Source organism: Phyllobates terribilis, unplaced genomic scaffold (assembly GCF_046119375.1).
Source record: "Phyllobates terribilis strain yellow unplaced genomic scaffold, ASM4611937v1 Scaffold_11__3_contigs__length_659146591, whole genome shotgun sequence".
In the NCBI taxonomy this organism is placed as follows: Eukaryota; Metazoa; Chordata; class Amphibia; order Anura; family Dendrobatidae; genus Phyllobates; species Phyllobates terribilis.
Genome location: NW_027362771.1, coordinates 605,018,370 through 605,032,589, shown reverse-complemented (window position 1 = coordinate 605,032,589; position 14,220 = coordinate 605,018,370). Strand labels below are relative to the sequence as shown.

The following is a 14,220-nucleotide window of genomic DNA, read 5'->3' as shown; positions in this document are numbered from 1 at the left end:
CTTAACCATGCGGCTATCAAAATATATGCCTTCACTGATGATTCTCCAATGTCTTTTGGGAGCCACAGTTCATATGCTTTTGCTTGAATGCAGGAATGGACTTTTGATTGCTGATAGAGGTTTGGGGTAGAGCATTTTCAGCAACTGAGACAGGTCTGACTAGAGCTTCCTGAGAGCTACCAAGGAAATCGTCAATGTCCTGCGAAACATCCCTAGATTGAAAGACTGGAACGTGAATGGCTGTCAAATTTTCATATCATTTGGCCCATTTTATTAATGTAAATACTATTTTAAACTTTTCAGGAAGGTCCAGTGCTTTTGTCCAGCAAAAGCCAACGCTGTGAACAGGATTTGAACCTGTGCGGGGAAACCCCATTGGATTTCAAGTCCAGCGCCTTAACCACTCGGCCACCACAGCTGACAGAGTCATGCAATTTTCCTAGACATATTCCGGGGACTGCAGTTTATGGGCTGGGTCTTGAAAGTGAGTTGGGTCTTCCATTTACTAACTAAGCTGTGGGAGGGTTTCCTCACCAGCAAATTGCCTTACAGACAGCGACAGGTCTGATGTGAGGTTTCTGAGGAGGAAAGAAAAGGTCAATCTCTTGGGACATATGGAACATAACTAATTTCATACTTCTTTTCAAGTGGAATGAGCGAACGGGTCGGATGACAAGACGGCACTGAAGGGTTTCCGCTAAGGTTTTTTGATTTATCTGGAGTGCTTTAGTGGTTGGTTTTGTATATATCACAATGACATATATATATATGTACATGATAGTACATGATATGGTAAAATGGCTAGTGTAATTCAAAGCTACAAGTTGTCTTGTAGAAAGCAAGCCCTCATGCGGCTACATCTACAGAAAAATAAAGAAAGTTATGGCTTTTTGCACAAATGAAAGCGCAAAAATGGAAAATGAGCAGAGCCCACAGTGGTTCACATCATCACTCACATACCTCATGTTTACTTTCTAGTCATGTGGTGTCAGAGGACAAGACGCAACCAATCCTCGTTAGTATAGTGGCAAGTATCCCCGCCTGTCACGCGGGAGACCAGGGTTCGATTCCCTGACGGGGAGATTTATTATATTCTGACTCTGGAACTCTGGAACGAAAACTTAATTCTTCCAACAATATATTTTTATTCACAAGCTGTTTATATTTTATTGTTTGATTGTCACTCATTACAGAGGCATCTACAGTGCCGGCAAAAAAAATCTTTACAACTTCAACGAAACCACAAAATCTTAACGTTCAAGTGTTTTATTGTGGATATTTCGTTACAATTAGTATTTTAATTAATTAGTATTGATATTTACATTTTACTAAGCCAGCTTTGCTATTATATAGTTTTTGATTATCTCCTTCATTGTGTGCACTTTTAAGAAGTGAAATCATGATGCGGATTTTACACGTAAAGTTTTTTTTTACTGCACAAATGTAAAGATTTTTTTTGCCTCCACTGTACCACCAAGAATCACCACATGTGGGAAAAATTCATCCCACAAAAACAGAATGGTTGCATTTGCGCATGTTTCCAGTCCTTCCTGTATTGGTTAATCCTACAAACATGGCCGGTTAGCTCAGTTGGTCAAATCGTGGTGTTAATAAAACCAAAATTAGGGGTTTGATCCCTGTACGGGCTGGGAATGGCTCCTTAAAGGTCACCTTCACAAGTAGGTCTATGTCTGAAGTAGGTTTCTTCTTATTCAGCAGTTTCTTAGTTGCAACATGTTTTGGATGGCAATAAAGTGTTTTAGAGACTGGTTTTGGATATTTCTCAATGTTTTTGTGAATTTTTTCTGAAAGAACTTGACTCTCTCTGTATAAAATACATCGCTGTGAACAGGATTTGAACCTGTGCGGGAAAACCCCATTGGATTTCGAGTCCAACGCCTTAACCACTCGGCCATCACAGCCAACTCGAACAGCAACGAATCAGATGTTTTTGCAAAGTACATGCTAGAGGGCGGTCTGAAAGAAGGTTTTGGGCTAAGTTCACCTGAATCTCTATTGCATGACGCAGTCACGGGAAAGGCATCTTGGTAGACTTACTGAAAAATAAAGGTGTGATCTGAGGTCAATGAGTAGAAGGAGGTAAAACTCTTGTACCCTGGGGCACACAGAGATGTGGTTAACTAGCTTTTTCTCACTCTTCAAATTGTGGTTGGAAACTGCATACTACCAGTGAATTAATCTGCATGTTATTTTTCTTTTTCTATACTTTGATTTCACTAAACTTTCACCAGCCAAACCCAATCTTTTCCAAGGTAAAATACTGCATTGTGAACATGATTTAAACCAATGTGAGGATTTCAAGTCCAACGTCTTAACCATGCGGCTATCAAAATATATGCCTTCACTGATGATTCTCCAATGTCTTTTGGGAGCCACAGTTCATATGCTTTTGCTTGAATGCAGGAATGGACTTTTGATTGCTGATAGAGGTTTGGGGTAGAGCATTTTCAGCAACTGAGACAGGTCTGACTAGAGCTTCCTGAGAGCTACCAAGGAAATCGTCAATGTCCTGCGAAACATCCCTAGATTGAAAGACTGGAACGTGAATGGCTGTCAAATTTTCATATCATTTGGCCCATTTTATTAATGTAAATACTATTTTAAACTTTTCAGGAAGGTCCAGTGCTTTTGTCCAGCAAAAGCCAACGCTGTGAACAGGATTTGAACCTGTGCGGGGAAACCCCATTGGATTTCAAGTCCAGCGCCTTAACCACTCGGCCACCACAGCTGACAGAGTCATGCAATTTTCCTAGACATATTCCGGGGACTGCAGTTTATGGGCTGGGTCTTCAAAGTGAGTTGGGTCTTCCATTTACTAACTAAGCTGTGGGAGGGTTTCCTCACCAGCAAATTGCCTTACAGACAGCGACAGGTCTGATGTGAGGTTTCTGAGGAGGAAAGAGAAAAGGTCAATCTCTTGGGACATATGGAACATAACTAATTTCATACTTCCTTTCAAGTGGAATGAGCGAACGGGTCGGATGACAAGACGGCACTGAAGGGTTTCCGCTAAGGTTTTTTGATTTATCTGGAGTGCTTTAGTGGTTGGTTTTGTATATATCACAATGACATATATATATATGTACATGATAGTACATGATATGGTAAAATGGCTAGTGTAATTCAAAGCTACAACTTGTCTTGTAGAAAGCAAGCCCTCATGCGGCTACATCTACAGAAAAATAAAGAAAGTTATGGCTTTTTGCACAAATGAAAGCGCAAAAATGGAAAATGAGCAGAGCCCACAGTGGTTCACATCATCACTCACATACCTCATGTTTACTTTCTAGTCATGTGGTGTCAGAGGACAAGACGCAACCAATCCTCGTTAGTATAGTGGCAAGTATCCCCGCCTGTCACGCGGGAGACCAGGGTTCGATTCCCTGACGGGGAGATTTATTATATTCTTACTCTGGACTCTGGACTCTGGAACTCTGGAACGAAAACTTAATTCTTCCAACAATATATTTTTATTCACAAGCTGTTTTTATTTTATTGTTTGATTGTCACTCATTACAGAGGCATCTACAGTGCCGGCAAAAAAAATCTTTACAACTTCAACGAAACCACAAAATCTTAACGTTCAAGTGTTTTATTGTGGATATTTCGTTACAATTAGTATTTTAATTAATTAGTATTGATATTTACATTTTACTAAGCCAGCTTTGCTATTATATAGTTTTTGATTATCTCCTTCATTGTGTGCACTTTTAAGAAGTGAAATTATGATGCGGATTTTACACGTAAAGTTTTTTTTTACTGCACAAATGTAAAGATTTTTTTTGCCGCCACTGTACCACCAAGAATCACCACATGTGGGAAAAATTCATCCCACAAAAACAGAATGGTTGCATTTGCGCATGTTTCCAGTCCTTCCTGTATTGGTTAATCCTACAAACATGGCCGGTTAGCTCAGTTGGTCAAATCGTGGTGTTAATAAAACCAAAATTAGGGGTTTGATCCCTGTACGGGCTGGGAATGGCTCCTTAAAGGTCACCTTCACAAGTAGGTCTATGTCTGAAGTAGGTTTCTTCTTATTCAGCAGTTTCTTAGTTGCAACATGTTTTGGATGGCAATAAAGTGTTTTAGAGACTGGTTTTGGATATTTCTCAATGTTTTTGTGAATTTTTTCTGAAAGAACTTGACTCTCTCTGTATAAAATACATCGCTGTGAACAGGATTTGAACCTGTGCGGGAAAACCCCATTGGATTTCGAGTCCAACGCCTTAACCACTCGGCCATCACAGCCAACTCGAACAGCAACGAATCAGATGTTTTTGCAAAGTACATGCTAGAGGGCGGTCTGAAAGAAGGTTTTGGGCTAAGTTCACCTGAATCTCTATTGCATGACGCAGTCACGGGAAAGGCATCTTGGTAGACTTACTGAAAAATAAAGGTGTGATCTGAGGTCAATGAGTAGAAGGAGGTAAAACTCTTGTACCCTGGGGCACACAGAGATGTGGTTAGCTAGCTTTTTCTCACTCTTCAAATTGTGGTTGGAAACTGCATACTACCAGTGAATTAATCTGCATGTTATTTTTCTTTTTCTATACTTTGATTTCACTAAACTTTCACCAGCCAAACCCAATCTTTTCCAAGGTAAAATACTGCATTGTGAACATGATTTAAACCAATGTGAGGATTTCAAGTCCAACGTCTTAACCATGCGGCTATCAAAATATATGCCTTCACTGATGATTCTCCAATGTCTTTTGGGAGCCACAGTTCATATGCTTTTGCTTGAATGCAGGAATGGACTTTTGATTGCTGATAGAGGTTTGGGGTAGAGCATTTTCAGCAACTGAGACAGGTCTGACTAGAGCTTCCTGAGAGCTACCAAGGAAATCGTCAATGTCCTGCGAAACATCCCTAGATTGAAAGACTGGAACGTGAATGGCTGTCAAATTTTCATATCATTTGGCCCATTTTATTAATGTAAATACTATTTTAAACTTTTCAGGAAGGTCCAGTGCTTTTGTCCAGCAAAAGCCAACGCTGTGAACAGGATTTGAACCTGTGCGGGGAAACCCCATTGGATTTCAAGTCCAGCGCCTTAACCACTCGGCCACCACAGCTGACAGAGTCATGCAATTTTCCTAGACATATTCCGGGGACTGCAGTTTATGGGCTGGGTCTTCAAAGTGAGTTGGGTCTTCCATTTACTAACTAAGCTGTGGGAGGGTTTCCTCACCAGCAAATTGCCTTACAGACAGCGACAGGTCTGATGTGAGGTTTCTGAGGAGGAAAGAGAAAAGGTCAATCTCTTGGGACATATGGAACATAACTAATTTCATACTTCTTTTCAAGTGGAATGAGCGAACGGGTCGGATGACAAGACGGCACTGAAGGGTTTCCGCTAAGGTTTTTTGATTTATCTGGAGTGCTTTAGTGGTTGGTTTTGTATATATCACAATGACATATATATATATGTACATGATAGTACATGATATGGTAAAATGGCTAGTGTAATTCAAAGCTACAACTTGTCTTGTAGAAAGCAAGCCCTCATGCGGCTACATCTACAGAAAAATAAAGAAAGTTATGGCTTTTTGCACAAATGAAAGCGCAAAAATGGAAAATGAGCAGAGCCCACAGTGGTTCACATCATCACTCACATACCTCATGTTTACTTTCTAGTCATGTGGTGTCAGAGGACAAGACGCAACCAATCCTCGTTAGTATAGTGGCAAGTATCCCCGCCTGTCACGCGGGAGACCAGGGTTCGATTCCCTGACGGGGAGATTTATTATATTCTTACTCTGGACTCTGGACTCTGGAACTCTGGAACGAAAACTTAATTCTTCCAACAATATATTTTTATTCACAAGCTGTTTTTATTTTATTGTTTGATTGTCACTCATTACAGAGGCATCTACAGTGCCGGCAAAAAAAATCTTTACAACTTCAACGAAACCACAAAATCTTAACGTTCAAGTGTTTTATTGTGGATATTTCGTTACAATTAGTATTTTAATTAATTAGTATTGATATTTACATTTTACTAAGCCAGCTTTGCTATTATATAGTTTTTGATTATCTCCTTCATTGTGTGCACTTTTAAGAAGTGAAATCATGATGCGGATTTTACACGTAAAGTTTTTTTTTACTGCACAAATGTAAAGATTTTTTTTGCCGCCACTGTACCACCAAGAATCACCACATGTGGGAAAAATTCATCCCACAAAAACAGAATGGTTGCATTTGCGCATGTTTCCAGTCCTTCCTGTATTGGTTAATCCTACAAACATGGCCGGTTAGCTCAGTTGGTCAAATCGTGGTGTTAATAAAACCAAAATTAGGGGTTTGATCCCTGTACGGGCTGGGAATGGCTCCTTAAAGGTCACCTTCACAAGTAGGTCTATGTCTGAAGTAGGTTTCTTCTTATTCAGCAGTTTCTTAGTTGCAACATGTTTTGGATGGCAATAAAGTGTTTTAGAGACTGGTTTTGGATATTTCTCAATGTTTTTGTGAATTTTTTCTGAAAGAACTTGACTCTCTCTGTATAAAATACATCGCTGTGAACAGGATTTGAACCTGTGCGGGAAAACCCCATTGGATTTCGAGTCCAACGCCTTAACCACTCGGCCATCACAGCCAACTCGAACAGCAACGAATCAGATGTTTTTGCAAAGTACATGCTAGAGGGCGGTCTGAAAGAAGGTTTTGGGCTAAGTTCACCTGAATCTCTATTGCATGACGCAGTCACGGGAAAGGCATCTTGGTAGACTTACTGAAAAATAAAGGTGTGATCTGAGGTCAATGAGTAGAAGGAGGTAAAACTCTTGTACCCTGGGGCACACAGAGATGTGGTTAACTAGCTTTTTCTCACTCTTCAAATTGTGGTTGGAAACTGCATACTACCAGTGAATTAATCTGCATGTTATTTTTCTTTTTCTATACTTTGATTTCACTAAACTTTCACCAGCCAAACCCAATCTTTTCCAAGGTAAAATACTGCATTGTGAACATGATTTAAACCAATGTGAGGATTTCAAGTCCAACGTCTTAACCATGCGGCTATCAAAATATATGCCTTCACTGATGATTCTCCAATGTCTTTTGGGAGCCACAGTTCATATGCTTTTGCTTGAATGCAGGAATGGACTTTTGATTGCTGATAGAGGTTTGGGGTAGAGCATTTTCAGCAACTGAGACAGGTCTGACTAGAGCTTCCTGAGAGCTACCAAGGAAATCGTCAATGTCCTGCGAAACATCCCTAGATTGAAAGACTGGAACGTGAATGGCTGTCAAATTTTCATATAATTTGGCCCATTTTATTAATGTAAATACTATTTTAAACTTTTCAGGAAGGTCCAGTGCTTTTGTCCAGCAAAAGCCAACGCTGTGAACAGGATTTGAACCTGTGCAGGGAAACCCCATTGGATTTCAAGTCCAGCGCCTTAACCACTCGGCCACCACAGCTGACAGAGTCATGCAATTTTCCTAGACATATTCCGGGGACTGCAGTTTATGGGCTGGGTCTTCAAAGTGAGTTGGGTCTTCCATTTACTAACTAAGCTGTGGGAGGGTTTCCTCACCAGCAAATTGCCTTACAGACAGCGACAGGTCTGATGTGAGGTTTCTGAGGAGGAAAGAGAAAAGGTCAATCTCTTGGGACATATGGAACATAACTAATTTCATACTTCTTTTCAAGTGGAATGAGCGAACGGGTCGGATGACAAGACGGCACTGAAGGGTTTCCGCTAAGGTTTTTTGATTTATCTGGAGTGCTTTAGTGGTTGGTTTTGTATATATCACAATGACATATATATATATGTACATGATAGTACATGATATGGTAAAATGGCTAGTGTAATTCAAAGCTACAACTTGTCTTGTAGAAAGCAAGCCCTCATGCGGCTACATCTACAGAAAAATAAAGAAAGTTATGGCTTTTTGCACAAATGAAAGCGCAAAAATGGAAAATGAGCAGAGCCCACAGTGGTTCACATCATCACTCACATACCTCATGTTTACTTTCTAGTCATGTGGTGTCAGAGGACAAGACGCAACCAATCCTCGTTAGTATAGTGGCAAGTATCCCCGCCTGTCACGCGGGAGACCAGGGTTCGATTCCCTGACGGGGAGATTTATTATATTCTTACTCTGGACTCTGGACTCTGGAACTCTGGAACGAAAACTTAATTCTTCCAACAATATATTTTTATTCACAAGCTGTTTTTATTTTATTGTTTGATTGTCACTCATTACAGAGGCATCTACAGTGCCGGCAAAAAAAATCTTTACAACTTCAACGAAACCACAAAATCTTAACGTTCAAGTGTTTTATTGTGGATATTTCGTTACAATTAGTATTTTAATTAATTAGGGCTGGGAATGGCTCCTTAAAGGTCACCTTCACAAGTAGGTCTATGTCTGAAGTAGGTTTCTTCTTATTCAGCAGTTTCTTAGTTGCAACATGTTTTGGATGGCAATAAAGTGTTTTAGAGACTGGTTTTGGATATTTCTCAATGTTTTTGTGAATTTTTTCTGAAAGAACTTGACTCTCTCTGTATAAAATACATCGCTGTGAACAGGATTTGAACCTGTGCGGGAAAACCCCATTGGATTTCGAGTCCAACGCCTTAACCACTCGGCCATCACAGCCAACTCGAACAGCAACGAATCAGATGTTTTTGCAAAGTACATGCTAGAGGGCGGTCTGAAAGAAGGTTTTGGGCTAAGTTCACCTGAATCTCTATTGCATGACGCAGTCACGGGAAAGGCATCTTGGTAGACTTACTGAAAAATAAAGGTGTGATCTGAGGTCAATGAGTAGAAGGAGGTAAAACTCTTGTACCCTGGGGCACACAGAGATGTGGTTAACTAGCTTTTTCTCACTCTTCAAATTGTGGTTGGAAACTGCATACTACCAGTGAATTAATCTGCATGTTATTTTTCTTTTTCTATACTTTGATTTCACTAAACTTTCACCAGCCAAACCCAATCTTTTCCAAGGTAAAATACTGCATTGTGAACATGATTTAAACCAATGTGAGGATTTCAAGTCCAACGTCTTAACCATGCGGCTATCAAAATATATGCCTTCACTGATGATTCTCCAATGTCTTTTTCATATGCTTTTGCTTGAATGCAGGAATGGACTTTTGATTGCTGATAGAGGTTTGGGGTAGAGCATTTTCAGCAACTGAGACAGGTCTGACTAGAGCTTCCTGAGAGCTACCAAGGAAATCGTCAATGTCCTGCGAAACATCCCTAGATTGAAAGACTGGAACGTGAATGGCTGTCAAATTTTCATATCATTTGGCCCATTTTATTAATGTAAATACTATTTTAAACTTTTCAGGAAGGTCCAGTGCTTTTGTCCAGCAAAAGCCAACGCTGTGAACAGGATTTGAACCTGTGCAGGGAAACCCCATTGGATTTCAAGTCCAGCGCCTTAACCACTCGGCCACCACAGCTGACAGAGTCATGCAATTTTCCTAGACATATTCCGGGGACTGCAGTTTATGGGCTGGGTCTTCAAAGTGAGTTGGGTCTTCCATTTACTAACTAAGCTGTGGGAGGGTTTCCTCACCAGCAAATTGCCTTACAGACAGCGACAGGTCTGATGTGAGGTTTCTGAGGAGGAAAGAGAAAAGGTCAATCTCTTGGGACATATGGAACATAACTAATTTCATACTTCTTTTCAAGTGGAATGAGCGAACGGGTCGGATGACAAGACGGCACTGAAGGGTTTCCGCTAAGGTTTTTTGATTTATCTGGAGTGCTTTAGTGGTTGGTTTTGTATATATCACAATGACATATATATATATGTACATGATAGTACATGATATGGTAAAATGGCTAGTGTAATTCAAAGCTACAACTTGTCTTGTAGAAAGCAAGCCCTCATGCGGCTACATCTACAGAAAAATAAAGAAAGTTATGGCTTTTTGCACAAATGAAAGCGCAAAAATGGAAAATGAGCAGAGCCCACAGTGGTTCACATCATCACTCACATACCTCATGTTTACTTTCTAGTCATGTGGTGTCAGAGGACAAGACACAACCAATCCTCGTTAGTATAGTGGCAAGTATCCCCGCCTGTCACGCGGGAGACCAGGGTTCGATTCCCTGACGGGGAGATTTATTATATTCTTACTCTGGACTCTGGACTCTGGAACTCTGGAACGAAAACTTAATTCTTCCAACAATATATTTTTATTCACAAGCTGTTTATATTTTATTGTTTGATTGTCACTCATTACAGAGGCATCTACAGTGCCAGCAAAAAAAATCTTTACAACTTCAACGAAACCACAAAATCTTAACGTTCAAGTGTTTTATTGTGGATATTTCGTTACAATTAGTATTTTAATTAATTAGTATTGATATTTACATTTTACTAAGCCAGCTTTGCTATTATATAGTTTTTGATTATCTCCTTCATTGTGTGCACTTTTAAGAAGTGAAATCATGATGCGGATTTTACACGTAAAGTTTTTTTTTACTGCACAAATGTAAAGATTTTTTTTGCCGCCACTGTACCACCAAGAATCACCACATGTGGGAAAAATTCATCCCACAAAAACAGAATGGTTGCATTTGCGCATGTTTCCAGTCCTTCCTGTATTGGTTAATCCTACAAACATGGCCGGTTAGCTCAGTTGGTCAAATCGTGGTGTTAATAAAACCAAAATTAGGGGTTTGATCCCTGTACGGGCTGGGAATGGCTCCTTAAAGGTCACCTTCACAAGTAGGTCTATGTCTGAAGTAGGTTTCTTCTTATTCAGCAGTTTCTTAGTTGCAACATGTTTTGGATGGCAATAAAGTGTTTTAGAGACTGGTTTTGGATATTTCTCAATGTTTTTGTGAATTTTTTCTGAAAGAACTTGACTCTCTCTGTATAAAATACATCGCTGTGAACAGGATTTGAACCTGTGCGGGAAAACCCCATTGGATTTCGAGTCCAACGCCTTAACCACTCGGCCATCACAGCCAACTCGAACAGCAACGAATCAGATGTTTTTGCAAAGTACATGCTAGAGGGCGGTCTGAAAGAAGGTTTTGGGCTAAGTTCACCTGAATCTCTATTGCATGACGCAGTCACGGGAAAGGCATCTTGGTAGACTTACTGAAAAATAAAGGTGTGATCTGAGGTCAATGAGTAGAAGGAGGTAAAACTCTTGTACCCTGGGGCACACAGAGATGTGGTTAACTAGCTTTTTCTCACTCTTCAAATTGTGGTTGGAAACTGCATACTACCAGTGAATTAATCTGCATGTTATTTTTCTTTTTCTATACTTTGATTTCACTAAACTTTCACCAGCCAAACCCAATCTTTTCCAAGGTAAAATACTGCATTGTGAACATGATTTAAACCAATGTGAGGATTTCAAGTCCAACGTCTTAACCATGCGGCTATCAAAATATATGCCTTCACTGATGATTCTCCAATGTCTTTTGGGAGCCACAGTTCATATGCTTTTGCTTGAATGCAGGAATGGACTTTTGATTGCTGATAGAGGTTTGGGGTAGAGCATTTTCAGCAACTGAGACAGGTCTGACTAGAGCTTCCTGAGAGCTACCAAGGAAATCGTCAATGTCCTGCGAAACATCCCTAGATTGAAAGACTGGAACGTGAATGGCTGTCAAATTTTCATATCATTTGGCCCATTTTATTAATGTAAATACTATTTTAAACTTTTCAGGAAGGTCCAGTGCTTTTGTCCAGCAAAAGCCAACGCTGTGAACAGGATTTGAACCTGTGCGGGGAAACCCCATTGGATTTCAAGTCCAGCGCCTTAACCACTCGGCCACCACAGCTGACAGAGTCATGCAATTTTCCTAGACATATTCCGGGGACTGCAGTTTATGGGCTGGGTCTTGAAAGTGAGTTGGGTCTTCCATTTACTAACTAAGCTGTGGGAGGGTTTCCTCACCAGCAAATTGCCTTACAGACAGCGACAGGTCTGATGTGAGGTTTCTGAGGAGGAAAGAAAAGGTCAATCTCTTGGGACATATGGAACATAACTAATTTCATACTTCTTTTCAAGTGGAATGAGCGAACGGGTCGGATGACAAGACGGCACTGAAGGGTTTCCGCTAAGGTTTTTTGATTTATCTGGAGTGCTTTAGTGGTTGGTTTTGTATATATCACAATGACATATATATATATGTACATGATAGTACATGATATGGTAAAATGGCTAGTGTAATTCAAAGCTACAAGTTGTCTTGTAGAAAGCAAGCCCTCATGCGGCTACATCTACAGAAAAATAAAGAAAGTTATGGCTTTTTGCACAAATGAAAGCGCAAAAATGGAAAATGAGCAGAGCTCACAGTGGTTCACATCATCACTCACATACCTCATGTTTACTTTCTAGTCATGTGGTGTCAGAGGACAAGACGCAACCAATCCTCGTTAGTATAGTGGCAAGTATCCCCGCCTGTCACGCGGGAGACCAGGGTTCGATTCCCTGACGGGGAGATTTATTATATTCTGACTCTGGAACTCTGGAACGAAAACTTAATTCTTCCAACAATATATTTTTATTCACAAGCTGTTTATATTTTATTGTTTGATTGTCACTCATTACAGAGGCATCTACAGTGCCGGCAAAAAAAATCTTTACAACTTCAACGAAACCACAAAATCTTAACGTTCAAGTGTTTTATTGTGGATATTTCGTTACAATTAGTATTTTAATTAATTAGTATTGATATTTACATTTTACTAAGCCAGCTTTGCTATTATATAGTTTTTGATTATCTCCTTCATTGTGTGCACTTTTAAGAAGTGAAATCATGATGCGGATTTTACACGTAAAGTTTTTTTTTACTGCACAAATGTAAAGATTTTTTTTGCCTCCACTGTACCACCAAGAATCACCACATGTGGGAAAAATTCATCCCACAAAAACAGAATGGTTGCATTTGCGCATGTTTCCAGTCCTTCCTGTATTGGTTAATCCTACAAACATGGCCGGTTAGCTCAGTTGGTCAAATCGTGGTGTTAATAAAACCAAAATTAGGGGTTTGATCCCTGTACGGGCTGGGAATGGCTCCTTAAACGTCACCTTCACAAGTAGGTCTATGTCTGAAGTAGGTTTCTTCTTATTCAGCAGTTTCTTAGTTGCAACATGTTTTGGATGGCAATAAAGTGTTTTAGAGACTGGTTTTGGATATTTCTCAATGTTTTTGTGAATTTTTTCTGAAAGAACTTGACTCTCTCTGTATAAAATACATCGCTGTGAACAGGATTTGAACCTGTGCGGGAAAACCCCATTGGATTTCGAGTCCAACGCCTTAACCACTCGGCCATCACAGCCAACTCGAACAGCAACGAATCAGATGTTTTTGCAAAGTACATGCTAGAGGGCGGTCTGAAAGAAGGTTTTGGGCTAAGTTCACCTGAATCTCTATTGCATGACGCAGTCACGGGAAAGGCATCTTGGTAGACTTACTGAAAAATAAAGGTGTGATCTGAGGTCAATGAGTAGAAGGAGGTAAAACTCTTGTACCCTGGGGCACACAGAGATGTGGTTAACTAGCTTTTTCTCACTCTTCAAATTGTGGTTGGAAACTGCATACTACCAGTGAATTAATCTGCATGTTATTTTTCTTTTTCTATACTTTGATTTCACTAAACTTTCACCAGCCAAACCCAATCTTTTCCAAGGTAAAATACTGCATTGTGAACATGATTTAAACCAATGTGAGGATTTCAAGTCCAACGTCTTAACCATGCGGCTATCAAAATATATGCCTTCACTGATGATTCTCCAATGTCTTTTGGGAGCCACAGTTCATATGCTTTTGCTTGAATGCAGGAATGGACTTTTGATTGCTGATAGAGGTTTGGGGTAGAGCATTTTCAGCAACTGAGACAGGTCTGACTAGAGCTTCCTGAGAGCTACCAAGGAAATCGTCAATGTCCTGCGAAACATCCCTAGATTGAAAGACTGGAACGTGAATGGCTGTCAAATTTTCATATCATTTGGCCCATTTTATTAATGTAAATACTATTTTAAACTTTTCAGGAAGGTCCAGTGCTTTTGTCCAGCAAAAGCCAACGCTGTGAACAGGATTTGAACCTGTGCGGGGAAACCCCATTGGATTTCAAGTCCAGCGCCTTAACCACTCGGCCACCACAGCTGACAGAGTCATGCAATTTTCCTAGACATATTCCGGGGACTGCAGTTTATGGGCTGGGTCTTCAAAGTGAGTTGGGTCTTCCATTTACTAACTAAGCTG

The 14,220-nt window shown here is 40.1% G+C and overlaps 19 non-coding genes across 19 annotated transcripts; 6 read left to right on the top strand and 13 right to left on the bottom strand.

Annotated features, from left to right (window-relative positions):
• Positions 1-336: 336 nt before the first annotated feature.
• Positions 337-418, bottom strand: TRNAS-UGA (transfer RNA serine (anticodon UGA)). The gene has a single exon. It is a non-coding gene; the product is annotated as a tRNA-Ser (tRNA).
• A 592-nt stretch (positions 419-1,010) lies between these two features.
• TRNAD-GUC (transfer RNA aspartic acid (anticodon GUC)) lies at positions 1,011-1,082 on the top strand. The gene has a single exon. It is a non-coding gene; the product is annotated as a tRNA-Asp (tRNA).
• Positions 1,083-1,840: 758 nt separating this feature from the next.
• TRNAS-CGA (transfer RNA serine (anticodon CGA)) lies at positions 1,841-1,922 on the bottom strand. The gene has a single exon. It is a non-coding gene; the product is annotated as a tRNA-Ser (tRNA).
• A 745-nt stretch (positions 1,923-2,667) lies between these two features.
• Positions 2,668-2,749, bottom strand: TRNAS-UGA (transfer RNA serine (anticodon UGA)). Its single transcript has one exon. It is a non-coding gene; the product is annotated as a tRNA-Ser (tRNA).
• Positions 2,750-3,343: 594 nt separating this feature from the next.
• TRNAD-GUC (transfer RNA aspartic acid (anticodon GUC)) lies at positions 3,344-3,415 on the top strand. The gene has a single exon. It is a non-coding gene; the product is annotated as a tRNA-Asp (tRNA).
• A 772-nt stretch (positions 3,416-4,187) lies between these two features.
• Positions 4,188-4,269, bottom strand: TRNAS-CGA (transfer RNA serine (anticodon CGA)). Its single transcript has one exon. It is a non-coding gene; the product is annotated as a tRNA-Ser (tRNA).
• A 745-nt stretch (positions 4,270-5,014) lies between these two features.
• Positions 5,015-5,096, bottom strand: TRNAS-UGA (transfer RNA serine (anticodon UGA)). The gene has a single exon. It is a non-coding gene; the product is annotated as a tRNA-Ser (tRNA).
• Positions 5,097-5,690: 594 nt separating this feature from the next.
• On the top strand, positions 5,691-5,762 carry TRNAD-GUC (transfer RNA aspartic acid (anticodon GUC)). Its single transcript has one exon. It is a non-coding gene; the product is annotated as a tRNA-Asp (tRNA).
• Positions 5,763-6,534: 772 nt separating this feature from the next.
• TRNAS-CGA (transfer RNA serine (anticodon CGA)) lies at positions 6,535-6,616 on the bottom strand. Its single transcript has one exon. It is a non-coding gene; the product is annotated as a tRNA-Ser (tRNA).
• Positions 6,617-7,361: 745 nt separating this feature from the next.
• On the bottom strand, positions 7,362-7,443 carry TRNAS-UGA (transfer RNA serine (anticodon UGA)). The gene has a single exon. It is a non-coding gene; the product is annotated as a tRNA-Ser (tRNA).
• Positions 7,444-8,037: 594 nt separating this feature from the next.
• TRNAD-GUC (transfer RNA aspartic acid (anticodon GUC)) lies at positions 8,038-8,109 on the top strand. Its single transcript has one exon. It is a non-coding gene; the product is annotated as a tRNA-Asp (tRNA).
• Positions 8,110-8,546: 437 nt separating this feature from the next.
• TRNAS-CGA (transfer RNA serine (anticodon CGA)) lies at positions 8,547-8,628 on the bottom strand. The gene has a single exon. It is a non-coding gene; the product is annotated as a tRNA-Ser (tRNA).
• Positions 8,629-9,361: 733 nt separating this feature from the next.
• Positions 9,362-9,443, bottom strand: TRNAS-UGA (transfer RNA serine (anticodon UGA)). Its single transcript has one exon. It is a non-coding gene; the product is annotated as a tRNA-Ser (tRNA).
• Positions 9,444-10,037: 594 nt separating this feature from the next.
• Positions 10,038-10,109, top strand: TRNAD-GUC (transfer RNA aspartic acid (anticodon GUC)). Its single transcript has one exon. It is a non-coding gene; the product is annotated as a tRNA-Asp (tRNA).
• A 772-nt stretch (positions 10,110-10,881) lies between these two features.
• TRNAS-CGA (transfer RNA serine (anticodon CGA)) lies at positions 10,882-10,963 on the bottom strand. The gene has a single exon. It is a non-coding gene; the product is annotated as a tRNA-Ser (tRNA).
• Positions 10,964-11,708: 745 nt separating this feature from the next.
• Positions 11,709-11,790, bottom strand: TRNAS-UGA (transfer RNA serine (anticodon UGA)). The gene has a single exon. It is a non-coding gene; the product is annotated as a tRNA-Ser (tRNA).
• A 592-nt stretch (positions 11,791-12,382) lies between these two features.
• Positions 12,383-12,454, top strand: TRNAD-GUC (transfer RNA aspartic acid (anticodon GUC)). The gene has a single exon. It is a non-coding gene; the product is annotated as a tRNA-Asp (tRNA).
• A 758-nt stretch (positions 12,455-13,212) lies between these two features.
• On the bottom strand, positions 13,213-13,294 carry TRNAS-CGA (transfer RNA serine (anticodon CGA)). Its single transcript has one exon. It is a non-coding gene; the product is annotated as a tRNA-Ser (tRNA).
• A 745-nt stretch (positions 13,295-14,039) lies between these two features.
• Positions 14,040-14,121, bottom strand: TRNAS-UGA (transfer RNA serine (anticodon UGA)). Its single transcript has one exon. It is a non-coding gene; the product is annotated as a tRNA-Ser (tRNA).
• Between the last annotated feature and the right edge of the window lie 99 nt (positions 14,122-14,220).